Below are 24,916 nucleotides of genomic sequence, written 5' to 3' on the forward strand. Positions count from 1 at the left end.
GATATTAATCCATCAATTGTCATCGTTAATAACAATCAAAATATTTATAAGAATAATTTCTTAACAAAAGTGTCCTACTGAAAATAAGGTTATCTTAACAAAACAATGTTCATCTTATTAGCATCTCATTGTATCTAATATAAATAGATACGTTAATAAATAACCAATCATCTATTATCTTAAGGAGTGATGTATAAAATTTGGTCTTGCTTTTGTAAAAAACAGGGTAAACTATACAAATAGTTTCTTTTGTTTAGAGTCTAACAAAAATTGGTCATCAATTTAAAAATTAAGGGTAAATGGTCATTCATATTATCGTTTTGTCCTGTTTAAGTCACTCTTCTATTAATTTCCGTTAATCCCTTTTTGTTTAAGTCCCTAACATGGTTGAAGGACTAAAATTGAACGGGAGTTAACGACTGAGGGACTAAAATCGAACGGATCGATAACGTTATGGACCATTTTTTCTTGATTTTAAATTGATAACCAAAGTCGATCAAACCGAAAACATAGGGGACTAATCGCATAGTTTACCCAAAAAAAATTCTCTTTTGGGTTTGAGTTTTTCATCTACGAGATAATATAAAACTTACATGAAACAAGATAAAAACTTTTTTTTTGTAAAGAGAGTGATTTATTAAATAACAATAAATAAATTTATATAAAAAATCATGTATATGTAAAATATATACGTAAAATAAAAGTCGTTGGTGGTCAAATCATTTACCAACGTCAATTAGATCGACACGGATGGTGATTAGGTATCCAACCTTTGTTTAACTGTAAGTTTTAAATTTTTATTAGTTAATATTTAAAATTTTAATGTTATCTATTTAAAGAGATCATATATGTTACATATTTAAAGGTTATTTGTTTAAATTAAATTAAAGATATGAACATGTGTAATTTATTAGAAACTTCAAGTATCAGATTACACTTAAAAAAATAAAAATTAATCATCTAGTTATACTAAAAGAGCTAAGTACAAAGAGGTATTGTTTTTTAACCCTAATTTTCTCTCTTTTTCGCCGTTTGTCCTTTTTCTTTTTCTTTTTTATACTCGGCGGTTGCATCAATTTTAGTGTTAGTTGTCGACTATCGGTATGCATCAATCTTATATTTTTTTTCCTCTGCCTTCATAGTATGTTTCATGTCTTCAGACACGTTTTCGGTCGTTTGACCGTTATTTTCGTTTATGTTTTTGATTTTTATTTACGATTTTCCGTTTGTCTTTTAATTGGTTGACCCATTGTGATCTTAAGTGATTGTTTTCTTGTATTAATAGTTATAAAAAAAAATGTTCTTATTATGTGTTTTAATTTATGATTGCAATCATAAATTTTTATTATAATTTAGATATTTTTTAAAGTTTAATAAAATTAACGACTTCTATCTCATAAAAAGAAATACAAAGAGGTGAACCAACATGGATTGGTCATATTTAGCTCGTTGATTTGATATTGATACTTAGCCTATTTAATTAATTTACCTCAATTATATTCAATGATTTTAAATGAATTTGTTTATTTTGTGATTAACGCTTCTTATTGTCTTTTTGTTCAAATACCTCTCCCTGATCCGTTTATTTTAAGATGTATAGTAATAGTTTACCGACTAACAAATTTTGATGGCGACATCTCTTCTCTAAGAGATATATAATAATAATAATAGTAATAAATAATAACAATAATTGTTTTCAAATTTCAAACTTATATTGGATTAAATAATATGATTCAAACTTTGCAAAAATGACTTAGATATTCAAATGGGAGAATATCGATGAATTCAACATCAATAGTACATGGCATGATCTTAAAATCAAATATAATATTTAATTTAATTTAAATAAAATCAACCTTACAAACTTTTAATATGGATACACAATTCACCGAATTAAATGTTTTTATGTTTAATTCATTTCACATGTAGCATTTTAGTATAAAATAGGGATTGATCAAGATATATTTAGAGGGCGATCGTATTTTTAAAAATTTAATTTTTTTAAAGTTTATATATTTATTAATATTTTATTGATGACTTAAAATTTTATAATTATAAATTCTTTAACATTTTAATATACTTTTTTTTTTATAAAAAAATTACACTCCTGATGTAAAATCATGCCTTTGTTTTAACAAATGAATGCTCGAAGATGCAAGAATTGTTTCAAAATATTCCGATCTCAAACGAGACAACAACATCATCACAACTGAACATGGATGGATCAAGGAATAAGTTCTGGAACAAGTAGTCCATATTTTGGTGGCTCAAGTGGCTTCTCGATCCCCCTCTCAGCAAGTTTCTTATCCTTCCTCGCAGCTCTCTCGAATAACAAATATAAAAAAATAGAATCACATACATATAAAATATTGTAATATTTTGTCAAATAAGAGAATAAATTAACATTATGAAACAAAATAAATTATATTAGAAGAGACATTATAATCGTATTTTATAATATATAATTTAGATTAATCAATTAAAAAATTAGATATCGATAACGATAATTACATAGAAAAATATATATTTGAATTTGATTGTTTATCTCCGGTCAGAGGAAAAGTTGGGAATAAGACAGAAAACAATTGATATGCACTATATCAAAACAGAGTTTTAGCGGCGGTTTTTAGTCCTATAGCGGTGTTTTTAAGCGCCGCTAAAAGCACTTGCGGGGATAGGAAAAACACCGCAAGAAGCGCCGGCCATACCAGCGCCGCTAAAGTTAACGCCGTTTTTTGAACAAACGCCGCAAAAAGTCGAGATCTATAGCGGCGTTTTCGGAACAAACACCACAAAAGGTCGATATCTATAGTGACATTTTCAGAACAAACGTCGAAAAAGGTCAGATTTATAGTGGCGTTTTTGGAACAAACGTCACAAAAGCTCTGATCTATAGCGTCATTTTTTGGATACAAACGCCGCAAAAGGTCATATCTATAGTGGCGTTTTTGAATACAAACGCCGCAAAAGGTTAGATCTATAGCGGCGTTTTTTTTATACAAACGCCGCCAAATATGCACTCCGTTAGTGGTGTTTTCCCCTAAAACGACGCTAATCGAAATTGATTTTCAATATATCTTCTTCCTATTTTGTATTACCCAAATTTAACATGTAATAATATCCAATAACCATCTTAAATTTCATTACGATTCTAATTAAGTAATAATACATAAAAACATAAATAAATCAAAGTTTACAAACATCCAAGTTAAATAAATAAATCTTTGGTGGGTACTGAAACATCAAGCTAGACGTTACATAAGTTTAGACACCAAAATACTACTTAAGTAAGAGAAGGTTTTGGACAATTGATTAAAACACAAAAAAAAAGTCCTACCAACACTAGGAAACACATGATATATGAATGTCCTCAAGACCAGCAACCAGAAATTTGCTACTTAAAGCCTCTCCGGTAATCCATCCGTAAGATCATTACTACAAAATTCAAATCGAAGAAGTAAATGGTAAACAATTAGAACAAGTTCTTGTGAAGGTAATTTTACTAAAAAAGATTGAACAAAAAGGGGAAGGGAAAAATAATACATTAGAAAGTGAAACTCACATCAACATCAGAGTTCCGAGGAGATGGGCTACGAGAATAAGCAAGACGACCTCGTGGTGAAACACTTCGAGAACTTGGAGACCGCCTATCAAAGTTGCGTTCTGGACTTTCACCCCTGGGAGATGCCTTGTGTGGGGAAAGTCTTTTACGAGGACTAGGGTTGCGGTGAGCAAGAGCAACACAAAAACAAAGAAGGTATCGTTACAAAGCTGAAGCAAAAAAGATTTTGAAAATAGAGGAAATTACTTTCTAAAATGTGAGCGAAGTACAAATATAAACCTCATTGTTTTACTGCCACTGCCGATCATCATCATCATCTTGCCCTATTGCTCGACCTTTAGAATAGCCAGGACTTGCACTGCGGCTCCTGCTTCTACGCCGATAGTCTATGTTTCTCTCATGATATCGATCACGTTCAAATCGGTCATAACTCCTACTACAACTTCTTCTCTTATAATCCCTGTCTCTGTAATAATCATACTGGTGACTGAAGATAATGAATATCAGATGATTAGAGTAAGACCATAAAGAAATATATAATTAATCCCTATGTAATTTGGCTATTAAAACAAGCTTAAAAGCATCACATGTACAAACCAAGAGTGTTTCCCCTCTTTAACTCAAATAGGATAAAAGTTAATTTAGAAATGTCAAGATGTAAACTGGGAAAAAATAGTTTGTATTTATCCAGACATCCAATTCAGGAACAAGCCGATAAACATTGATTTTACTTCAGTAATTTAGAACAATCAACACTCGGCACCATCATGTTCAAGCTACCATAATCAAGACTCCACCAGTTGATAAGGAAAATGAATAACATTATAAACCCTCATGATTATCCTTTCATCAATGTCTCCCATGATTTACAAAAAAGTGGGGACAAGATAGAAGAGAAAATGCAATTATGGTACAAAAATATCAAAAGTTCTTTGATCCCAGTATCAAAAAGGTAGGGACAAGATAAAGAGTTTTTATCTTGTAACATAGACATTTACCAAAGGTTCACCTCAAAATCTAACTTATGATCTCAGTATCAAGTTCCTTATTAACTTTTACCACAATTTGAAATACATTTTTGACAGAATCTTAGGAGCATATAAGTAAATATTATCAATAATGAAATCTGACCCCCCCCCCAAAAATTTATAACTTTAGAATCTGTTGATGCCATTAAGAAATAATAACACAACCATAGCTCTGTAGGATAATACATTACCTTCAAACAATATATCAGGTCCTCTTTGTCATCTGATGACAGTGCAAGGTTTTCTAGAACAAGTGTGATGAAATACATGATTTTCTGCATGATGCACTAAAAGCCTAATCAGGAACTAATATACATCAATAGATAGAAAAAATTAGTGATAATTAACTATGTTAGGATTCCCCGCTCACTTTAATGATGGTTCCATTATAATTTCCTTCTCATCAGTGACATAGACTTTCATTCATGGCATATGATAAAATCAACAATGAGTATAACTCTATCGAATTTGTGCTGGAATTACGCATGGGGTGGTGGTGGTTGAAACAAACGAATAAAACACAATGCGTGCAAATAAGCTAAAAACTCATAACCACCACATGTTTGCAAGTATGTTAAATTAAATGTTCTCAAATGGGTTACTTTCCAATACTTTTCTTGAATAATTTCACAACATAATTATATGCCTCAAGGCCATTTTTTCTAACTCGTTTGCTAGTCTAAAGTATAACCAAGACACCTAGCATGCACTCTTTTCAGTACAATGAAGTTTCACAGTAATAAAAATATTTTTTTTAGAATTGCAATGCCTTGTATCATGAATGCGGTGGTACTCGGATTCTTCTTGGAATGCAAAGAAGAATTTAGATCAATCAATGATACAATGTGAACACATTTCATGTCATGAACAACTGTGATTATGTTAAATAAGGCCACATGATCTCGATAAATTTGTTAAAGCCAATCAACCTTGAGAGAAACATGCAATTATTACCTTAGTGCATAACTTAGGACCAGACATATAGAAATGACATAGCATAGAAGAACATACACGGTCGAAATCCGAATTCTTGACCCACAAGGGGATCTATGGAAGCATCCTCTGCAAAGTTTTCAAGTCTTCCTCAACTAAAGGATGGATTTTAGGATCATGAACACAGGGAATGTTAAAAAGGAAAAGAAACAACATGACCAACTTATCAATGGTTCAAAGGCTGAATTAAGATAATGGAGACAATTCTTTTTGTTAAGCCATTTACAGACATCAAAACAACCCAAATTGTTTGGTAAATGCCTCTACTACAATAATCAAAATCCTAGAAAAATAGGGGTGGGACAGGAGCAACAAAAACATAAATAACTCTGGTGAATGTTAGAAAATTTCTCAATCCTAAAACTTAAAAATTTCTTAGAAAAACATAAGCTATCAATTTGATCACTTTAAAACCATGGATATACATCTTTCAAAGCAAGAACACTACAAAATACAAATCTTAGCACACTAAAACTCGAACTGTATTTAGAAGACAAATTGAGTTAACCATAAATACGAGTAAAATGAAATATTTGATCAGCTTAGAGTAAAGTTATCATTTTTATAATACATATTCATTCTTTAAACTAATAAATATTCTTGCGAAAGTAATCAAAAGAAAGAAAAAAAGAAGTAAAACATAAGGAAAATTCAACAGAGAAAGAAATAAACCTTAACATCAGTGGGAAGAAAGTAGATGAACATGTAATACCCAATGACGATCCCAACAAAAGTTCCAATTACGAAGCCAAAAACACCCAATATAGAGCTCAATACACCTATCCTTCTACTGGGAAGATGTTTCAGGAAGTTAAATCGAAGATGCATAAAAAATATTTTTTTTCTATTCAATTCAAGGAGAAGAAAAAAAGCCCAGAAATGGAATCTGAATAAGATTATAGTCTGAAGCAAAATTGAAAAAAATAAAGAAAGAAAGAAATACAAAGAGATACTAGAGTTCCAAAAATAACGAACCGAAACGAGATAAAGAATCGAAAATCATTATCAGTCAAAGCCACAGAAACATTCATCTACTATCTGTTCCTCCATTTTTCATTGCACTCCTCGGTAACTAGCATTATTAATTATAATTATCTAAAAGTACCACTTGTTTCGCGTTGCTTAAAGTGAGATCGGCGAAGAAGTAGCAAATTCAGCGAAGAGAAAGTGTGATCGGGGAAGAAGCAGCATAAGGGTTTGGGTAAACGGGGGAATGAAAAAATAGGTGAAAGGGGAAAAATGAGAAAGGGTTAAAGGGGCGGGACTTAGAAATTATAAACTTGAGGGTTTATAAATAAAAAACGCCACTAAAGTACAAGCATTTAGTGGCGTTTGTCTAAAAATGCCACTAAAGTACGAGTATTTAGCGGCGTTTGTAAAAAACGCAACTAAAGTACTAGGTTTTAGCGGCGTTTGTCTAAAAATGCCACGATACATGTATCCTATTGCGGCGTTTGTTTAAAAACGCCACTAAAGAACGATTCTAAAGCGGCGTTTGTTTAAAAACGCCACTAAAGAACGATTCTAAAGCGGCGTTTGTTTACAAACGCCACTAAAGTACGAGTTTTAGCAGCGTTTGTTGAAAAACGCCGTTAATGTTACCATTTAATGGCGTTTTGGATATAAACGCCACGATATGTACAAATTTAGTGGTGTTTGCTTTAAAAACGCCGCTATATACCTGTTTTGTTGTAGTGACGAGATTAAAAGTTTTATTTTGCTTCTTCAAATGCAGTGAAGAGCAGGTGTTGTATGATGTGTGTTTGTTGAAATGAATCATCTATAATCCTTGGTCATGCTTGAACCGACCAACACAAGTTGTGGATGGGTGGATGAACAACATTTATTCTTGCAACGAATTTAAATGCTTATTGAAGGTAGTGTAGGGGTGTAAATGAAGGTAGTGTTAGGTGAACTGTTCATGAATCGTTCGTATAATGTTCGTTCGTTAAGTTAAATAAACGAGTATGAACAAATTTTTTATGTTCATTTAATAAACGAACGGACACGAACAAAAGTGTGTTTAGTATATTTATATTCACGAACAAGCTCGTTTATTGACTCGTTCATTTATGTTCATGAACAAGCTCGTTTACCCGGTCTCCTTTTCTTTTTATTTTTTTACATTTTAAATATCGGTGAAGGTAGAGACGAATTGAACACATGATAAAAGTTGAAATTTAAAGAGTTTAAGCACCACTATTGTAATTTTATTATTTTTCTTTAACTAGCAAATTAAAGAGTAAAACTAAAAATTGAATATATAAGCAAACGATAAACGAACACTAAATGAACATTAAACGAACACTAAACGAACACGTTCGTAAACGCTAAATGAACACATTCATGAACATATAAACAAACACGTTCGAGAACATTAAATGAAGATGTTCGCGAATAATAAATAAGCGAACAAGATATTAAAAATTTAACCGAACACAAACCGAAATGAACACCTTAAAAAATAAACAAACGAACATGAACATAATCTTATTTTTCAAGTTCTGTTCATTTACACACCTAGGTACCATGGCGGTGCCTCAACCTTTTTTACGAAGTCAAACTGCTCTTCAAGCATAGCTTCAAAGTAAAATATCAAAAGTTCAGACGCCTAACCAGAAACTTAACCATTACGTGTGAATGTGTGATTGTATCTGATCGTATGATTTGGAAATTTAACAAGGAATGTCCACCAATGCATGCATGGTGGCGACTCTGATGCTTTGAAAATAGAAGCTTAAGCCTGCTTTTCCAGCTTTTCACCACCCAGTCTCATTCAAACTGATGCAAATAACTTATTGTCATCAATCAAAACCAGGTTAAGTAAACACTGGCAGATTATGTGTTTGACGATACCACATTTCTTAATCATTATCAATCGTAATCGTTTGGTAATTTCAAATGCATGATTGATCGCTATCTGGAATGAATGCATCTTCTAATAATGGTGCTACCAATGGCCCCACAGGCCACAACATTTGACTGCTAAATTGGTCCCACTGTTCCTGTTAAATAAAAATAGGGTAAAGTGTATAAATGATCATTGAACTTTTCAGATGCTTACATTTAGGTCCCTCAACTTTCAAAACTTGCAATACAGTCATCAAACATTTAGTTCATTTGCAATATGGTCTCCGACATAACTGCCGTTAGGTTAAATTATATGAATGGTCACTGAACTTTTCAGGCGCTTGCATTTAGGTCTCCCAACTTTTAAAACTTGCAACACAGTCATCAATTACATTGTAAACCCCAAATTTAAAAATGCTTCAATTACATTCTAAACCTCAAATTCCAAAAATACTTCAATTACATGCCTAATCCCAAATTCATAATACATTCTCAAAATCTACCATAACAAACTGAACTTGAAGCAGCAACCTTAAACTCTTAAAACATAACCCTAAATGCTAAATTTCCCCACCAATTAACCCAACATAATCAACAACATTTAGTTCATTTTGGGTCCATAATAATAAGTGATTATGTTGGGGTTAGGATTTAAAAGTTAGATTTAACCAACTATAAGTGATTCGAAAATTTATTTTTTGACTTGAATTGATTCAAAAATTTTGATACAAAGTGACTGAGTTGTAATTTCATAAACTCAACTTAAAAAAATTAAAGTTAAAATCGAGTTGTAAAATACAACTCGAATATCTCAAAATTTTTAGTAATTAGTGGATTAATTTTTAAGTTTAAGTCAAGTCTCTTGTCTCTGTATGATATATGCATATAACATATGGAAAAAATATGAAGAAATATATGTATTGTATATGTTTAAAAAACTATTTAAATTAGAATCAAATAATATTATAGTATTATAAATATTTATAATTAAATTTAAACATAAACTCAAAAATTCAATTCAATTCGACTTGATTTAAATTTTATAAATTCAAATTGAAAAAATTTCGAGTCAACTATTTTATAAACTGAACTGAATTACAATAAAATAATTTTATAATATGATAAATATTTATAATTAAATTTAAACAGAAACTGGAAAATTCAATTCAATTTGAATTGATTTAAATTTTATAAACTCAATTAAAAAAATTTCGAGTCAACTATTTTATAAAACTGAATTGAGTATTTAGATCTAACATAACCCTAAACCCAACATAATCACTTATTGTTCACTTATAGTTGATTAATTTTTTCCGAAACGGTTATGTTTTGAGAGGGTTTAGGATTGTTGCTTCAAGTTTAGTTTGTTATGGCAGATTTTGAGAATGAATTGTGAATTTGGGGTTGGGGTTGGGGTTGGGCATGTAATTGAAGTATTTTGGAAGTTGAGGTTTAGAATGTAATTGAAATATTTTAGATTTTGGGGTTTAGAATGTAATTGATGATGTGTTGCAAGTTTTAAAAGTTGGGGGACCTAAATGCAAGCGCCTGAAAAGTTTAATGACCATTTATATAATTTACCCTAACGGCAGTAAAACGGTCGTTACATCAAGGACCATATTGCAAATGAACTAAATATTTGGTGATTGTATTGCAAGTTTTAAAAATTGGGAGACCTAAATGCAAACATCTAAAAAGTTCAGTGACCATTTATATACTTTACCCGTAAAATATATAACTTCGTCCAGACAGACAAAGGGAAAAGCTCCAAATGTTGATAGGCTCACTGTATTTATGGTCCAATCCAATAGGCTCGACTTGATAGCATAACAGATGGATGAATTTTTTTTTAGCTCTTAGACATTGACTTAAACATCAGAAGTTATTCAGAGATGCCATGGCCAATGCGGTCCTTAGTTTGCAGAGGTTCATTCAGAAAGCAAGACAGATAAGGAAAATGAGAAAATCTTTCCTTGCTTTCTTCATGTTGAATCAAACCAATATAGAGAAAATACTTGGAGAAATGATGGAAAATGACTTTTTTTTCTCAGAACTGTTAACAGATAAATGCATTGTAACGACTTGAGGGGCGAACACTGTGCCTGACATAGAAATTTCACCTTTTTTTCTTTACTGATTCCAAATAGGAGATTTATTTACAATTGGAGCAGGAAAAATTTCATTACAACGGTGATTGAAAGAGAGGTGGCAATGGGCGTTGTCCTCAATTTCCCCCACAAAGAGAGATGTAGAATACATGAAAAAGGACTCAGGTGTTCCACTATGACAGTGATCCCCCCATATAGTAACAGTTCAACGCATGTGCAAAAGCTACAACACCCTCTCTTTTACCTTTCATTTTTTCTAACATCCCATTTACCACGATTTTCACATAAATAGCTTCTCAATTAAATACAATACATAATTTCCTATCTTTAGTTTTTAATTTCTTCCCACACCAAAGAGCAAATCAATTCTTAGTCCATTACAGGCTACAAAGTCTAGCACAAATAACACAATACCATCCAACAACATACCCCACCAACTATAATCCATTCCACATGAAACGTTTTTTTCACATCATTTATCCTTTTGGGGTTTTATTTCAAGGCATTGGAAAAGAGAGTGATATAATTCCATTGTAGTATGAATATGTTTTTTTCCTTATCCACATCATGAGTGTTCTTTTAAGTAAATGGTCATTGAACTTTTCAGGCGCTTGCATTTAGGTCTCCCAACTTTTAAAACTTACGACACAGACATCAATTACATTGTAAACCCCAAATTTCAAAATACTTCAATTACATTCTAAACCTCAAATTCCAAAAATAGTTTAATTACATGCCCAATCCCAAATTCATAATACATTCTCAAAATCTGCCATAACAAACTGAACTTGAATCAGCAACCTTAAACTCTTAAAACATAACCCTAAATGCTAAATTTCCACACCAATTAACCCAACATAATCAACAACATTTAGTTCATTTTGGGTCCATAATAATAAGTGATTATGTTGGGTATAGGATTTAAAAGTTAGATTTAACCAACTATAAGTGATTCAAAAATTTATTTTTTGACTTGAATTGATTCAAAAATTTTGATACAAATTGACTAAGTTGTAATTTCATAAACTCGACTTAAAAAAAATTCAAGTTAAAACCGAGTTGTAAAATACAACTCGAATATCTCAAAAGTTTTAGTAATTAGTGGATTAATTTTTAAGTTTGAGTCAAGTCCCTTGTCTCTGTATGATATATGTATATAACATATGGAAAATATGAAGAAATATATGTATTGTATATGGTTAAAAAACTATTTAAATTAGAATCAAATAATATTATAGTATTATAAATATTTATAATTAAATTTAAACATAAACTCAAAAATTCAATTCAATTCGACTTGATTTAAATTTTATAAACTCAAATCGAAAAAATTTTGAGTCAACTATTTTATAAAATGAACTGAATTAGAATCAAATAATATTATAATATGATAAATATTTATAATTAAATTTAAACAGAAACTGGAAAATTCAATTCAATTCGAATTGATTTAAATTTTATAAACTCAATTAAAAGAAATTCGAGTCAACTATTTTATAAAACTGAATTGAGTATTTAGATCTAACATAACCCTATACCCAACATAATCACTTATTGTTCACTTATAGTTGATTAATTTTTTTCGAAACGGTTATGTTTTGAGAGGGTTTAGGATTGTTGCTTCAAGTTTAGTTTGTTATGGTAGATTTTAAGAATGAATTATGAATTTGGGGTTGGGGTTGGGCATGTAATTGAAGTATTTTGGAAGTTGAGGTTTAGAATGTAATTAAAATATTTTGGATTTTGGGGTTTAAAATGTAATTGATGACTGTGTTGTAAGTTTTAAAAGTTGGGGGACCTAAATTCAAGCACCTGAAAAGTTCAATGACCATTTATATAATTTACCCTAACGACAGTAAAACGGCCGTAACATCAAGGACCATATTGGAAATGAACTAAATGTTTGGTGATTGTTTTGCAAATTTTAAAAATTGGGAGACCTAAATGCAAACATCTAAAAAGTTCAGTGACCATTTATATACTTTACCCATAAAATATATAAGTTCGTGTAGAGAGACAAAGGGAAAAGCTCCAAATGTTGATTGGCTCACTGTATTTATGGTCCAATCAAGTAGGCTCGACTTGATAACATAACAGATGGATGAAATTTTTTTAGCTCTTATACATTGACTTAAACATCGGAAGTTATTCAGAAATGCCATGGCCAATGCGGTCCTTAGTTTGCAGAGGTTCCTTCAGAAGGCAAGACAGATAAGGAAAATGAGAAAATCTTTCCCTTGCTTTCTTCATGTTGAATCAAACCAATATAGAGAAAATACTTGGAGAAATGATGGGAAATGACTTTTTTTCCCTTAGAACTGTGAACAGATAAATGCATTGTAACGACTTGAGGGGGGAACACAGTGCCTGCATAGAAATTTTACCTTTTTTTCTTTACTAATTCCAAATAGGAGATTTATTTACAATTGGAGTAGGAAAACATTTCATTACAACAATGATTGAAAGAGAGGTGACAATGGGCGTTGTCCTCAATTTCCCCCACAAAGGGAGATGTAGAATACATGAAAAAGGACTCAGGTGTTCCACTATGACAGTGATCCCCCCATATAGTAACAGTTCAACGCATGTGCAAAAGCTACAACACCCTCTCTTTTACCTTTCATTTTTTCTAACATCCCATTTACCACGATTTTCACATAAATAGCTTCTCAATTAAATACAATACAGATTTTCCTATCTTTAGTTTTTAATTTCTCCCCACACCAAAGAGCAAAGCAATTCTTAGTCCATTACAGGCTACAAAGTCTAGCACAAATAGCACAATACCATCCAAAAACATACCCCACCAACTATAATCCATTCCACATGAAACATTTTTTTTCACATCATGTATCCTTTTGGGGTTTTATTTCAAGGCAATGGAAAAGAGAGTGATATAATTCCATTGCAGTATGAATATGTTTTTTTCCTTATCCACATTATGAGTGTTCTTTTAATTAAATGGTCACTGAACTTTTTAGGCGCTTGCATTTAGGTCTCCCAACTTTTAAAACTTGCAACACAATTATTAATTATATTGTAAACCCCAAATTTCAAAATACTTCAATTATATTCTAAACCTCAAATTCCAAAAATACTTCAATTATATGTCCAATCCTAAATTCATAATACATTCTCAAAATTTGCCATAACAAACTAAACTTGAATCAGCAACCTTAAACTCTTAAAACATAACCCTAAATGCTAAATTTCTCCACCAATTAACCCAACATAATCAACAACATTTAGTTCATTTTGGGTCCATAATAATAAGTGATTATGTTGGGTTTAGGATTTAAAAGTTAGATTTAACCAACTATAAGTGATTCAAAAATTTATTTTTTGACTTGAATTGATTCAAAAATTTTGATACAAATTGACTGAGTTGTAATTTCATAAACTCAACTTAAAAAAATTCAAGTTAAAATCGAGTTGTAAAATACAACTCAAATATCTCAAAATTTTTAGTAATTAGTGGATTAATTTTTAAGTTTGAGTAAAGTCCCTTGTCTCTGTATGATATATGTATATAACATATGGAAAAAATATGAAGAAATATATGTAATGTATATGGTTAAAAAACTATTTAAATTTGAATCAAATAATATTATAGTATTATAAATATTTATAATTAAATTTAAACAGAAACTCAAAAATTCAATTCAATTCGACTTGATTTAAATTTTATAAACTCAAATCGAAAAAATTTCTAGTCAACTATTTTATAAACTGAACTGAATTAGAATCAAATAATATTATAATATGATAAATATTTATAATTAAATTTAATCAGAAAGTGGAAAATTTAATTCAATTCGAATTGATTTAAATTTTATAAACTCAATTAAAAAAATTCGAGTCAACTATTTTATAAAACTGAATTGAGTATTTAGATCTAACATAACCCTAAACCCAACATAATCACTTATTATTCACTTATAGTTGATTAATTTTTTTCCGAAACAGTTATGTTTTGAGAGGGTTTAGGATTGTTGCTTCAAGTTTAATTTGTTATGGCAGATTTTGAGAATGAATTATGAATTTGGGGTTGGGGTTAGGCATATAATTAAAGTATTTTGGAAGTTGAGGTTTAGAATATAATTGAAACATTTTGGATTTTAGGGTTTAAAATGTAATTGATGACTGTGTTGCAAGTTTTAAAAGTTGGGGGACCTAAATGCAAGAGCCTAAAAAGCTCAATGACCATTTATATAATTTACCCTAACGGCAGTAAAACGGTCGTTACATCAAGGACCATATTGGAAACGAACTAAATGTTTGGTGATTGTTTTACAAGTTTTAAAAATTGAGAGACCTAAATGCAAACATCTAAAAAGTTCAGTGACCATTTATATACTTTACCCATAAAATATATAAATTTGTGCAGGGAGACAAAGCGAAAAGCTCCAAATGTTGATTGGCTCACTGTATTTATGGTCCAATCAAGTAGGCTTGACTTGATAACATAATAGATGGATGAATTTTTTTTAGCTCTTAGACATTGACTTAAACATCGGAAGTTATTCAGAGATGCCATGGCCAATGCGGTCCTTAGTTTGCAAAGGTTCATTCAGAAGGCAAGACAGATAAGGAAAATGAGAAAATATTTCCCTTGTTTTCTTCATGTTGAATCAAACCAATATAGAGAAAATACTTGGAGAAATGATGGAAAATGACTTTTTTTTTCTTAGAACTGTGAACAGATAAATGCATTGTAACGACTTGAGGGGGGAACACTGTGCCTGACATAGAAATTTCACCTTTTTTCTTTACTGATTCCAAATAGGAGATTTATTTACAATTGGAGCAGGAAAACATTTCATTACAACATTGATTGAAAGAGAGGTGACAATGTGCATTGTCCTCAATTTCCCCCACAAAGGGGGATGTAGAATACATGAAAAATGACTCAGGTGTTCCATTATGACAGCGATCCCCCCATATAGTAACATTTCAACGCATGTACAAAAGCTATAACACCCTCTCTTTTACCTTTCCTTTTTTCTAACATCCCATTTACCACGATTTTCACATAAATAGCTTCTCAATTAAATACAATATAAATTTTCCTCTCTCTAGCTTTTAATTTCTCCCCACACCAAAGAGCAAAGCAATTCTTAGTCCATTACAGGCTCCAAAGTCTAGCACAAATAACATAATACCATCCAACAACATACCCCACCAACTATAATCCATTCCACATGAAACATTTTTTTCACATTATTTATCCTTTTGGGGTTTTATTTCAAGGCATTAGAAAAGAGAGTGATATAATTCCATTGTAGCATGAATATGTTTTTTCCCTTATCCACATTATGAGTGTTCTTTTAAGTAAACTTTGAACCAAATTGTTGGGATTGAAGTGCTTAAAATATGTACAACAGAGCTAATTCATACCTCAAAGCCCTTATCTCATATGTATCATTGTTCATTCTTGGAAGGTTTCAACAACCAATTATGGCAGTACCTTTTAACTTGTCATTGGATTGTCCTTGTGAGCTTGCATTTTGAAATAAAGATGGTGTCTTTATAATTTAGGCTACATAACTTCAAGAGCTTCGAAGACTTTTGCTTCAGGACAGGATTGCAACTGCTCTGAATCACGAGAAGCAGCTTTGTTGCTAAACCGGCTTCTACCGCAACCAAAGAGCATTCCTCAAGGGCAAGTTTACATATAGACCACAGAATTGATAATGCATACTGAGTATAGCTTTCTGAAACCCTAATCAAAAGTCTCACCATATTTGGAATTGTGTTTCCGCAATCCTTCAATGCCTCTTTGCCTTCCGGCAGAGAAGATAATGTCTATAATATGAAAAGGGCTAATTCCAAGCAATCAGGCTCCAAAGCAGGCAACAATTCAACCAATTGAGGAACGACTCCAATACTCACAGTAAAACTCATGACTTGTTTATGTAAGCATATAGATCTGAGCAAGCTAAGTCCGAGCATGATTCCATTTGAGTGCCTCTTATTTTTCACTAAGCACATTAGACCAACCAATAGGCGATGGCTGGAGATGCTCTCAGAGCAAAATTCCTTCTCCTCCATTAACTTCTCTATCAATCGCGTACAATTGATCTTAGTCTCCACTGACCCTTCATTTATCATATCTACCATCAATGAAATCTTTGTTGGCTGCATCAAATTGGTTTTGGACTCTGAATCAAGCTCCAAATTGACAAGAATGACAATTGCTTCGGAACCAACAACATGGGACGTAAATGGACCTAACAATGATGAAATTAGAGAAACTCCACCTCCATCAACCACCGTCTTGATTGCAGTAGTATGCAATGCCATAACTTGCTTCAGCTCCTTCAAGGCTTGAATCCTAGCTTGACCCTTAGCTTTCTTTGATGTCTGAAGAAGATCACTTACTCTTCCTTGTACATCCTTGGATTTCTTCTTCATAAGCGAGTACTTCTGTGAAAACCAAGTGCAAATCAAAAGATAAAGGGTTCTATTTGGAGTTATAGAATCATCCCAAAGTTCCTGCATTGTAGTGGGGCAAGTATAGTTCCCCAAATTGAACCATTTAAGAATATTGGACCTCTCATAAGTTTAGCTAGTGCAAAGAGTAACAGGGTCTTGCATTGGCTCAAGTGATATTGGACAAATAAACACAGAAGGAACCTCAGGTAAATCAAGCTCCTCAATCATTGTCTTCAAATCCAATTTCTCACCAACGGCAGCACTAATGACTCCACCGACAACAACACCACCCAATGACTCCACAGCAGTATCCAGGTCTAGAACTTGCCCATCACCACTACCATCAAATCCAACGATAATAACCCCGTTCTCTTTAAGGGTTGGAATATTGGCATCTTTGAAACCCACCTTTTTTCCAAAATATTAAAAAAAACAACACGGATTGTCAAGGAACCAAAAAAATGAAGTTTTTTTTAAAACCCTCCACCACTACCCCGAAAGAAACTCTAGATCCACTTCACTTGCAAGCACCATTCAACCTACACTACGAAAAAAAGAAAGGAACATGGTGTCTTTCTACTCAATTCTTCTCTCATTGACAAATCATAAATAAAAAAAACTTCTTTTTTCTTCACCGCCTACAAGCTCACATATATGTATCTCACTACCATGCTCATTTCCCTTTGCTTTATCCTGATCTCTTTTCTATGGTCAAAAGTTACTCATTTTACAATCATCATAATGACAATAATATCACTAATAAACACATAATAATCAAGCTCCCATCTTTCACTTATTTATAAGCTTCACGAAAGAGAAAAAGGGTTTGTTGGGAATCATCCAGTCCCCAAAATAGCAAAAATAAGGAAAAGAAAGAAAGAAATATACTACTTAAGAAAGCAGTCAAAGATCAACAGTTAAAAATAGTACAAAAGCTAATCAAATAGCCCTCTTACACTAAACCCAACCAAAAATAGTACAGAGATTTAGGGAAAATGAAAAGAAAAAACACCCAGATAGCAAAACATGAAAATATTTCACTATTCAGTGAAGATTATTAAGAAAATTAAGTTATTTTCAAAGATGCCTTACCAGAAAATAGAGAGAAAAAGAAGAGAGGCAGAAGAACAGAGAAAAGAAATGTCTTGCAAAGGCCTTCTTTTGGGGCGGTTGTTTGTTGGATTAATTTTTTTTTTAAAATACACGAAAATTTATTAAAATTAAGGGTAAAGTATAGTAATGGCCACTAAACTTTTCTAAAGCTTTCATTTAGGTCCCTAACTTTTAAAACTTGTAATACAGTCCTCCAACATTTAGTTCGTTTATAATATGGTCCCCAACGTTACACTGCCGTTAGTACGTTTGCAATATGGTTACTGAACTTTTCAGGCGCTTGCATTTAGGTCCCCTAACTTTTAAAACTTGCAAGACACTCCTTAATTTTATTCTAAACCCCAAATTCCTTTTTGATTTCGAATTTTCTTTTTCACTTATCTCTTCTCATTTCCAGCGTAACTTTTCAGTCGGGGATGCATGGGAAATTCTAATCTAACTTTGAATTATGTGGAGGTGTTGATTTGAATAAGGGTCTATTTAGAGAAGACTCGACCAAGGTAAAGCATAGATGTTCGATGAAATGCTTGTAAGAAAAAAAATGGGGTTAGAAATGCAAAGTTGACAAATACTACTAAGATGAACTAAGTATCATTGTTGAAAGTCACCAACAAAGTTGGAATTATTTTGTATAAATGACATATAATAATTTATTCGTTTAATCCTTGTGGTTAAATATTTTCCAACAGATGATAAAATATAATGAAATCCCAAATAGCGCATTAACCTCTCAGTCTCTGTCGCGACTTGAAAGGCATCATGACCAGGTCAAGTAGTTGCTCCAAATATACTACCCTGTTATGATGTATTTCGAGTTGCGTGCATATAGAATTGTCTTCTAAAGCTATAATTCAATACAATTCAACTGTAAAATTTCTAAAACATGTAAAAAAATCCAATTCGTTCACGATATATTAGTCCCATAATCAATATGAACTTATTAAAAAAGAATATGAGCTCACATGACGCCGAAAACCATAGGTCGGAACAATACAATTCCTAATAAACTAGTACCAACAGTCTCTCGGATTGAGCCTGGCGATTTCACTATGTCAATACTCACAACCAATTCCCTGATTTAAAGAAAATCCAAACAAAAAGATAAAAAAATTTAGCCTATAACCGTCTTTCACTTCTATTCTGATGGGATGAATATCTTTAATAAGGAGTACTAAAAGTTTTGATTAAAAATAAAGAAAGAAAATTAGATGGTTTGGTTCAAAACTAACATTGAATATCCATATCATTGATATGCAGTTCTAGAAACATAAAATTTTCAACAAAAAACATATAATGCAAGCTGAAAATGGGAAAGTGCTAAAGAGGAAAAGCTTAATTCCGGATAGCCCAAAAGAGAAAATAAATACCTTCTTGCAAGTGAGGGGAGAGGCTAAGAAATAAACGCAATCGGTGTTGCGTTCCATCAATTCTTCCCCCATTTTTTCTTTGTAAATAAAAAGCTGAAAGACAGAGCACTGCTTGGGTTTACAGTTTTACATGGCGAAAAATTGAAGAACAAAAACCAAACGAAAGTGCATGTGAGCGAAAGAGACTGAGAGGTGAATGAGTTGTTTGGGATTTCATTATATTTGATAATCTGTTGGAAAATCTTTAACCACAATGATTAAACGAATAAATTATTATATGTCATTTATACAAAATAATTTCAGCTTTGTTGGTGACTTTCAACAGTGATATTTAGTTCATCTTAGTAGTATTTGTCAACTCTGCATTTATAACCCCATTTTTTTCTCACAAGCTGTAGATGCTTGATTTATCCGGATAATTCATTACCTACCCTAAATTATTCACCTACTTCAACCAAATTTTACCCACCCTAAATGTTATTATCCCACAGAAAAAAAGAGAAGCATGCAACCACTTTAAGGAGATTGATGAGGGGAGACTAACGTGGGGGGCCATCAAGAAAAAAGAAAACAAATTTGTTTGTAAAGGTCTCTCTCTTTCCTGGAGATGGAAGAAAAAAGAGGAAAAAGTCAATTAATCATACCTAAACTTATCAAAACTTCACCAAATGCAAGGAAATTAAGATGCAAAAGGACAAGTGGGATTCAGTGGAAATGAAATAAAGAAGGGGGCTCGTGGGAGGAGAGACCATAGACATAGAGGAGGCCAAAACGTGAGAGGCAGGAGAAAAAAAAAATAGAAAACAACACTTCTCGTAATCTGTCGGATTCTCGCCGGAGATCAGGATCTCTGATCAATATTCCGAACGGTCAAAAGTTGCGGAAGGCCATCACGAACAACATATTGAAAAATCAGGACGATCAGACGGTGGACGGTGACAAATCGGAGAAAACAAATCCGGGTGGTTTTTAGCCTCTTGCCGTTGATCGGAATATTTGATCAATATTCCGAACGGTCAAAAGTTGCGGAAGGCCATCACGAACAACATATTGAAAAATCAGGACGATCAGACGGTGGACGGTGACGGATCGGAGAAAACAAATCCGGGCGGTTTTTAGCCTCTTTCCGGTGATCGGAATATTTGATCAATATTCCGAACGGTCAAAAGTTGCGGAAGGCCATCACGAACAACATATTGAAAAATCAGGACGATCGGACGGTGGACGGTGACGGATCGGAGAAAATAAATCCGGACGGTTTTTAGCCTCTTGCCGGTGATCGGAATCTGCGATCAATATTCCGAACGGTGAAAAGTTGCGCGATGCCAACACAAACAACCTATTGAAAAATCAGGACAATCGGACGGTGGATGACGGCAGATCAAAGAAATTACATCCGGACGGTTATCTTTGTACCTTTCCTGATTTTCACACTTTAATTTCTGTTATTTTATTTTAACCTTTTATTTTCTGTTTTTACCATTTTAATCCTTAAGGTTCTTGTTTTGCGCTTGGGTCATTTTCCATATGAGTCATTTTCATTTGCAGCTTAATACATTTTAGTCCTTAAATAGGTGTTTTTGTGTTTCTGATTTCGTCTCCATATTTTACGCGTATTCAATTTTAGTCCTGAGTGGTATTGTATTTAACTTCTGTTCTTTATACATTGAACTGTTAATTTTCGCATGTTTCATTTTAGTCCCTAGGTCAAAGTTTGCATGTTTTTAATTCTGTCTATTTATTTTATGGTTCATTTAATTTTCGTCCTAGTGTTGATTTGTTTATTTTCTGTTGTTTAGATATTTGACCTTCATATTTTTGCATGTTGCACTTTAGTCATGAGTGTGTTGGGATTTATTCTGTTTTTAGTCCCTTGCAATAGGAATAGTTTCATTTCAGTTCTTAGTATTTAATATGGTATAATACTAGCATTTCTACCTTAATTCGTATTTTATTTATAATTAGGTTATTAAAGTTTTATTTGATATCATTTAGTCCTCGTTTTAATAAATATATTTATTTTCTGAAATTTATAATTTATTGTATTATGTTTTCGTTTGTTTTGTTTAGGTCATATTTGTTCATTAAATATAACTATGTATATAGTATATATTTTTAGTTATAAAATGTGTATATAATTTTTATGGAAATGTCACATTGCATGATATTTTAAAATATTGGTTTAATTAATTTTTATATGACATCATTTTAGTATGATTTGCATGTTAGCCTCACGTGCATAAACTCAATGTATTTACATAATTTAATTAAAGGTAATATCTTTTTAATTTAAAATTATTTTAAGTGGGTTGTCTTAACTGATTAGATATCCGCTTTTAATGATTTTAAATTAAAAGTATATTCCATCAGTGACACATAAGAAATTAATTTATCGCTTTTAAAATTTGGGAACGGAATAAAAAAAAATATTCGGCTATTTAAATTTATCGAGAAAAGATAGTTAGAACTTATCTAAGATCTGGTCTCGATATTTGTAAATAATCGAATATTCTTTATCTTTCTAAAGGCCTGGTAATTTTAATTCAATCTATTTTGGGTGCTTTTGAATTTTGTAAAATTCATGTGGTGTTTTGTCGGGGATCATAAATCAAATTAAACTCGAATTTGTAAATTTCATTGCAAAGACATTAATTAATCGACAGGTACCGATTTAGGGCGCTGTGGGGGTGCTAATCATTCCCCACGCGTAACCGACTCCCGAACTCGAATTTTGGTAATGCAGACCTAAATTTGTTGTTTTAATTAAAATTAATTTTTTTTATTTAAAATGGCAAAACATTTTTGGGTGCCCAATCACACCCTAATCAAAGATTGGTGGCGACTCTTCGAACCCGTATTTTTATCGTGAATGAATTCCCAAATTTTCGAAAGAGGTTTTCTAAAATCACATTGTTTTTAATTAAAATTCAATCGTAAAGAGAATAATTAAAAATTGGTGTGGTTTCCAAAATCTCCCCCACGTTTAAAAATCGTTTCGACAGCTTGGCGACTCTGCTGGAGACTTTTTTTAGAGAGTCAGGCCTATAGTCGGTTAATTGATTGTCTTTGCAATTGAAAGTTGGAAATTCGTTTTAATTTGGTTTTTGATCCCTTGTTTGGTTTCAGTATATGTTTGTTCGGAATTTGATTAGCAAATAAATAGTTGTACTGATATGTTTGCTATTTGTTTCAGATTAATTATGTGTTTAAAGAGGATTGATTTTGGAGTGTTTTGTAATTGTGTTGTTTTATTTTCGCTTTTCCTCACACACTGCACAGTTGCATTTGCATAACATGAGCTAAAATCCCGCTCTGTCCTATTTAAGTAGGAGTGAGAGATTACTCCCTCGTGTGGTTTTCACCTCCGCATGGGATAGTGGATCACTTCTGGAGCTCACGCCTTATGGTCCTCGTGATGGTATTCACCTCCGCATGGACATAAGGAGGTGTGTTCCCTCGAAATTGAACTCGATCCCTAAAGCCTGTGATGGGCCAGGATTGAGGGTTCGGTAGCCCAAGGGGGCACCGACAAGGACAATTTGAGAACCTAATGCTTTAGAACCGAACCCAGCATGTAATGAACATAGAGCCGGAACTTAGGTCGAGCCTGACCCAAACCTTAGGATTCCCGTGAGGAGTGTACACAAGGGGAAGCTTTCGAGTCATTTATTTTCGCTTTTTGAATAAATGTATGCGAACTAGAAATCATGCTGTTAGGTTTATTTTCTCGAACAAGCATGTGAATTAGATATAATGCGGTTAGGATTGTTTGTAAATAACAATGCATGTGGGTAGATATCATGTTGGGTAGGATCTACTAAGCATGATTGGGTAATTAGCATGTGAGGGTAGGTTTTATTTGATATTTACGGTACTTACTATTTTGTTGTTTATCTTATGAGTACTAACCCATTTTTTGTTTTATGTCTATTTTATTTTGGATTTATTGCATTTGCATCTTCATGTCATTCAAAGGTGTTAATTTGCAAGTGATTGACTAATAAGAAGGCTGGTCATAATGAGGCAAGAAACTCTTAACCATGTAGTCGAAATCGGGAGATCCAGAGACATTCAAGCGATTCATGAAGATGGACATCTGATGAATGAAGAAATCTGAAACTGATTGAAGACTGATCCGCAAAGAAAGACATCCGGTGAATGAAGTTAGAAGTCGATCGAAGAATCTTTTCAAATGAGTGAAGGCAAAAGATGTTCCCTCAGGAGATAGATGTAGTAATACCAAGGACGAGAAGACGCTTCAAAAAGACATGAAGACCATTTTGCATTAAAAGTGAAGATGGAGATCCCAAGATTCAATTTAAGGACGTCCGACGTCATCAAAGGCGATAAAATGTGCTGACAATTTTGGAGGAGCAATGTCAGATTCCATGAAGAGTACGACTCAAGGAAATGAAGAGACGAAGAATCACAATTGTATTTTGGCTATATGGTGTAATGAAATCTTGTTGTCTAAATGAAATGTTGTTCTATAGTGGTCACTTTTGGAATTAACACCTTTTGCATTTGCATTTGCATTGCATGTATTTGTTTAAGCATTTTATATGCATTAATTATGAATACATAGAAGTAACTTATGTGAGGCTATGTGAAAGTAATAACAAGATCATTCATTCATATTGTTCCTCATCATCATGAACAAACAAATGGAAGCAAATGAGCAAACTAATGAGAAATCACAAGATCAGTTGCAAGAGCAGTTGGTCGGGTTACAACAAGATACGAGGAATCAAGCGTCGGGGTCTCTGCAAGGTGCATCGAATCAAATGATTCAGGTGCTGGCAACCAATGTTGTTGGTAGAGAGGAAATAGCTGATCAAGGACACCGGTCTCATCAGAGTAATGCATCAAGAATGATGCTTTGCCCCAGAGTATCTAACTCAAACCAAGGGAAGAGCATCATCAATTTTGAGCAATTTGAAAGAGAATTCAAGTGGTTGAGTGAAGCCGTGAAAAATATGAAGGTCGTTAATGCCACTCACAAGGAGTTAGAAGCCAGAGAACTCAGTTTGGTCCCTGATTTGGTCATCCCGCATGAATTTAGGGTGCCTAATTTTGAGAGATATGATGGCACCAGTTGCCCCCTAATTCATCTGAAAATATTTTGTAGAAAGATGGAAGGGTACTTAGATGATGATAATCTATTGATTCATTACTTCCATGATAGTCTTGCTGGCCCATCGGTAGTGTGGTATAATCATTTGAACAGAGAGCAGATCAAGACATGGGTCAATCTAGCTGATGCTTTTCTCGGGCAGTATCGATATTTTAAAGGCTTAGCCCCAAAGCGTCATCACCTTCAAGAGATAAGAATGAAGGCTACTGAGAGCTTTAAAGAATATGCCCTGAGATGGAGAGGAGTGGCGGCACAAGTTCAGCCTCCTTTGCTAGAAGAAGAAATATCATATGCAATCAGCAAAGGAAACTTGAAAGTCACTTCCA

At 32.7% G+C, this 24,916-nt stretch overlaps 1 long non-coding RNA gene and 1 pseudogene across 1 annotated transcript; both read right to left on the reverse strand.

Moving 5' to 3' along the window:
- Positions 1-599: 599 nt before the first annotated feature.
- On the reverse strand, positions 600-17,731 carry LOC120125651. The gene is made up of 3 exons (XR_005516381.1): positions 17,597-17,731; positions 14,442-14,447; positions 600-610 (listed from the first exon to the last, which is right to left on the reverse strand). It is a non-coding gene; the product is annotated as an uncharacterized LOC120125651 (long non-coding RNA).
- On the reverse strand, positions 15,696-17,599 carry LOC120125645 (annotated as a pseudogene).
- Positions 17,732-24,916: the final 7,185 nt, after the last annotated feature.

This window comes from Hibiscus syriacus, unplaced genomic scaffold (assembly GCF_006381635.1).
Source record: "Hibiscus syriacus cultivar Baekdansim isolate YM2019G1 unplaced genomic scaffold, ASM638163v2 tig00110435_pilon, whole genome shotgun sequence".
NCBI lineage: Eukaryota > Viridiplantae > Streptophyta > Magnoliopsida > Malvales > Malvaceae > Hibiscus > Hibiscus syriacus.